The sequence below is a fragment of the Columba livia genome, chromosome 7 (genome assembly GCF_036013475.1).
Source record: "Columba livia isolate bColLiv1 breed racing homer chromosome 7, bColLiv1.pat.W.v2, whole genome shotgun sequence".
Taxonomy (NCBI): domain Eukaryota; kingdom Metazoa; phylum Chordata; class Aves; order Columbiformes; family Columbidae; genus Columba; species Columba livia.
The window spans coordinates 23,200,204-23,206,054 of record NC_088608.1 but is presented as its reverse complement, the minus strand read 5'-3'; positions in this window follow the sequence as shown (position 1 = coordinate 23,206,054).

Sequence of the window (5,851 nt, the reverse complement as noted above, 5' to 3'; positions counted from 1 at the left end):
TTAGTATTTTGTTATTTTATTAAACTGTGTTTATCTCAATCCAACTTTCTCCCTTCCCTTTTGATCCTCTCCCCTGTTTTGGGGAGGGGGGAGAGGCTAAGTGAGTGGCTATTGTGGTTGTATTGCTAGCTTGGGTTAAACCACAACAGAATGGAATATTTGGATTGTCCTTGCTGCTGTCACTGAATAGTGACTACAGCTGTTTGCTTCCTTATCATTACTATAAGATCAAAGACATGACAAAAAGGCTGTGGTGAGAAACAGAAACTCTGTTTCGGCATCAATTTCCCAAAATAATTCTCCTTCTTTACTGACGCTAAGGTGTCACATAGGAAGGTTTTGTTTTGGTGGAGTATGCTCAAAGGATGTTAACGAAAGAGATGGCTGAATTATTAATTCCCCTTCAGAATTTCTTTAGGAGTATGTATCGCTGGGTTTTTTTTTATTGGTATATAGATTATAAGCATGATAGGCTGTGACAGTCTGCATTGCTGAAAAATAACTGACATTATAGGTCTGCAGTGGACTGCCACGTTCTTGTATGAGTGGAACTAGCACTGCAAGACATCCATGTGCTCTCTTCATCATTACCAGTGAGAGGGAGAAATAAAATTGTGAAGAGAATGAGAAGTAAAAACTATAGGCCTGAGGATTATATGAGTATTTGAAAAAGGCATTGGTATCCTGTTTTTATCCAGAGATCTTTAAGATCTTTAATCTCCCTTATGAGGAAAGGCTGAGGGAGCTGGGTCTCTTCAGCTTGGAGGAGACTGAGGGGTGACCTCATTCATGTTTATCAATATGTAAAGGGTGAGTGTCATGAGGATGGAGCCAGGCTCTTCTCAGTGACAACCAATGGTAGGACAAGGGGCAATGGGTACAAACTGGAACACAGGAGGTTCCACTTAAATATGAGAAGAAACTTCTTCACACTGAGGGTGACAGAGCACTGGAACAGGCTGCCCAGGGAGGTTGTGGATTCTCCTTCTCTGGAGACATTCAAAACCCACCTGGACACACTCCTGTGTAACCTCATCTGGGTGTTCCTGCTCCAGCGGGGGGATTAGACTCAATGGTCTTTTGAGGTCCCTTCCAACCCCTAACATTCTGTGATTCTGTGATCTTAAAGGGACAAGACGGACCTATATGATTCAGGGACTCTAAGATTTAGATTTCCAAAGAAGTAAAACTTTGTTAATGCCTATCTGTCTTGAAATTCCAGCTCAAGGAAAAGCTGCAGTTTCCATTTCTTAGTATCTCTGTTTAGACTATATATCGGGTTGCTTGCTTGATTTGATGATCACTGAAATGTGGACACACCCACGGTCCAGCACAGTGCAATATTCATCAATAAAATGGGTAAGCACTAATCTGTTTAAATTTTAAGGACCCACGCTGAAAAATACATCCAAAGGCTCTCACAGCTTACTGCAGCCTACAGAACTAGTCACTTTCTAATTAAATTTTCCATAGCTTGTCTTTGGAAAGCTATCAACAAGCATCCTTCAGCATTCACTTAAGGCTTTTTTTGGTTTTGCTTTAAAGTCTGATAAGGGAATTCAGTGGGATTTTAATAAATTGTTTTAGCAAGCAGAGATTGCTAAGGCTAGAATTTGCAGAGCAGTTTTCTCATTACTCAACCTTGCTTTTACAGAGCTGTTCCCACAACATTTTGTGTTTGTTTGGATTTTTCTGTGTATTAACAATTAATGACAATATGTTACCCAATTTTAAGATTGTAAGTAGTTTGAAATCTATGACATTTTAGCTGCATTAACCAGGAGTAATATTAAGAAACTCCATCATCTGTGGATCCATTGTAGATCACTGTTCCCACATACATAGAAGACAGTGAGCCACAAAAAATAATAATAATTAGAACTTCTAACCGAGGTGAAAAGCTATTGCCTCATGGAACTATTTTCCAATCATCCTCTTTCCAGCTGAGTTGGACTAGTGACACTATAAACTGGCAATTAAAAGACTCAAGTTTAAAAATACCTTCAGCTTCCCAGGTCCCACAATGGCAAAGGTTAAGTGGATTATGTGGAGATAATTCACTCAGCTCCAGGGGGAGGGTGATGATTGCCTGGGCTATTGGTTACCTCCCTCTCCCCTCCTCACTTGCTGAAGGAATGATTGGTCCAGTAGTGTCAACTTTGCCAATGTAAAACAAGGGGGAGAAAAAAGGCCTGGAAAACTTTCCCAAGGGACACTGTGATTCTAACAGGCACCGGGTGGTACCTGTGAATTTTACTTTGATACAGCCTTGAAAACTGAGCCTGGAAGTGCTTAGCCAAGGAGCAGTGACATCTTAATGCTGCTAAATATTGACCATTCCTGCAAGTCTTCCAGTAAATGCACCCTGTTTGTTCAAGGGAAAAGAAATATTAATAAGATTGCTGGCCTTACATGAACGGCTCCTCTCTCCCATGCTCCAACTGAATTAAAACCACCAGTTACACCTCTAGTTGTGTGGCAACACCTACACAGTGTTTCCAATTAACTTTGTAAGTTTCTAATCAGTGACAAATGCATTTTTGTAAATTCAATTTGCCTTTTATTGCAGCACCTATAAAATGTCTTGCAGCATTCCGGAACTTTGTGAAGGTTTTACTTGCTACTGACATAATGCAGCTGTCGGACCTACAACAAAGGCTAAGGTTTATGAGCAACTTGAATTAGGATGTAGGTTAAGCAATTAAAGTTCAAGGTGGGGAGGGGGAGATGGCTTTCCAAAATTTGCACTTGCCAATGTGAAAAAGCAAACCAAAAACATGCTGCATACTGGCACAGGCAAAGCTAAAGTGTATAAGGAGGCCATACTTGGTTTTAAAATCACTATTTTGAGACAGTTCCATATGTGAAAAGGTCATGCAGATTTCATTAATAAATCTGGTCTGCTATTTGTTTTCTTTTTTAATCAAACTCAAATGCATCCTGTTAAAGGGCTGAGTGATTAGATCGTAAATCTGGATGTCCTTTAAGATGATGAAGAAAATGCTTATCTGTAAAGCAATCATCATACTGTCAGTTCTATCATTTGCACGTTTTTACAGGTGCTGGAAAAAATGCTTTAATTTTAAATCATTTGCTTGAATCGCTAGGTAAGAAAGAAAATGCATGCAGAATTTACAGTTAAAAGAGCAGCTGGGTTACTTGTGACATATGGAAACAACCCATTAGATCTAATCTTCTGTATCTGAATTTAGGGTATTAAAACAATCAACATTCAGAATAAACATGAATTAATATTTCATCTAAGTGAAACTCAACACTCAGTACATTAACTTCTGCTTCTAGTTATGTGATACAATGCTCCCAAATTCAACAGCTCTGAAATTAGTCAGTTTTAATGGGGCCTGAGTATAAATTTGCCTCACAAGGTTTTAAAAGTAGAGCCAGTCCAAATAAGGTTACTAACTCTGGTTTTGGTGTGTCAGTGTATGGAAATCCTTATTCTGTGAGGTCCAGACAAGTACATATTGTGCTAGATTTCTCATTTCTTTCTTTTTTGTTGTTGTTATTTTTTATTTTCTTTGTATCTTGATATTTTCCCTTGGTTTGTTGAGTATTTATTCAATACTTTTGGCAGTGTTTTTTCTGTTGTAAGCAAGATTAGGATATTGCTGTAACTTCTCCTTTGTGCCTTCCGGGTCTTACAGCTGATTTGTCGCTTTTTCTGAATCCAGATTGTGGACACGGCTATGGCCAACACCAGCAGCATAGTTTGGTGTTGCAGTGCTAGCAGGAAGTTGGGAAATGAATGTCTCTTTGGAACTTTATTAAAACAATGGATGTGGAAAATAAGTTGTTTGGATTTATAGACATGTTTACAAAAGGAATGAGATCTGGAGCAGTATTTTGAGGTGGGTAAACACATTTTGCAATTTCTTAGCTGACTGCATGACCTGTTTCCACTTTAACATAAATCTAATCTAGCTTGAGTCAACTGAGCCGTTTTGATTTCTGGAGACTTTTGATCCATGTGAGTCAAGAGCTACAAGATAGGCCTACCTGGCAGTCATGCTAGTGCCAGAATCTGGCTTGGTAGAAGTTAGCAGAGTGCACATTTTCTGGTGATGGTGGAAGTGTTGCACTACTTACTGCCTAGACTGTCCACCCTGCAAAGATTTATGTATTTGTTTAACTTTGTTCTGTCTGTTTAACTGGTTCTAGTGGCTGAAGATCCTCATATGCATAGCGTGAAACATCAATCTGTTTTATTTTAAAAATATTTTTAAAACTACTTGCTAGATAGTTCACTAGTTGAAAGGGCATTATGATAAAAGCTATTGTACTTTACAAAGGTCTAAGGCAGGGGTGTCAAACTCTTTCACCAGGGGCCACATCAGCCTCACAGTTGCCTTCAGAGGGCCAAATGTAATTTTAGAACTGTAGAAATGTTACTGATTTGACCCCCGGTGAAAATTAGTCTGACACCCCTGGTCTAAGGTATCTAAATTGTATTTTTCCTAGAGATCATAGCAAGCACAGGGACTAACAGAATCATTCAGTCATATGTATCTAGCTTTACTTCACACAATTTTCTTTAACAGACACTTATAAACTTTATTTGTTGTAGATCCTGCGATCTTTTGCTCATAAACACAAACACTAACTGGAAATTGAGTTCAGTGAGCCAGTTTTGAACTGCATGCAGAGAAGATTAAAAGAAATAGTACAAAATCCTCTCCTGGGAAAGATCAAATGGTGACTAAAATGAAAGCAGCCTAAAACTGTAGGGTTTAGCCCAGAGGGGGAGAATGGAATTGGGCATTTAGCCATAATTAACACCTCCTACTTAGACTCTCCAGTGTTTCAAACTGATTGTTTCCTATTACATGTAGTTTCTCAGAAATCTGAAATCACTTAGATTAAAATAGATAAGTAAATAAAATTATATATGTGTGTATATATGGCTAAATTCAAGGGTTCACTCTTTAGGGAATAGTTCTGTAATCTTCAGACTTTTACAGTCAGCCATAAAGCTATCAAGCATTAACTAAATATACAAATACGTTATTTATGTGTGAATATGTGATTGCAGAGAAAATGAAACTTTTTCCTATTTTCTAAGGAACTTGTACTGAAGCTTTGCTTGGGTAAGCAGTGTATTAGTTTATCTGAAGCTGGAGATTAGCAACTTTATCCAGGATAAATGTCTTAATGATTTTTGGTGCTATTTCTTCATTCCTCCATTATTTCAGCCGTTGTTGCTTAAAAAATATCTCAGAGAGCTACCTGGAACACTTTCAACGGAGGTATTGTAGCTCTTCCTTTTTTCAGTTTATTTTGATAGATAAAGTGCCCAAAGATGCAGGAAAGCTGACAACCTTCCTTACTTGGTTTTCAGCAGCCTTGCTCAGTGGTTTTGGTATGTTGCATGCTGGAATCTAAAATACAGCTCATTTTCTCCCCCTCTCTTCTATCATGTATTAATCCTTGTCAGGGCATTGCCTACTGATCATTCAGTCCCTCAGTCTGGTCCCACAAAAGTACTTGTTGTCTCCCCTAAACAATAAATATATTGTTATCAGCTGATCTAAAGTTAGATGTTGCCTGGCTTTATGAACTTTGATTTACATGTTGCTACCACTACACTCCTTTGGCATTTATAAATTCATATCCTGTGTAGGTTCATATCCTGCCCTTCTAATGTATTGCAGGCTGTTATTAATAACATACTGCTTAAACTGGTGGAGATAAATGCCTGTAGTACATCAGTAAAAACAAATTCTGGTTCATATGTGCATTAAGGAAAATATAATCTGTGTGTTCCAAGATAACAAGCCAATGGAATTTGTTTTGAAATCCTTCCCTGTCTACAAAAATGCCTCAAAATCATCAC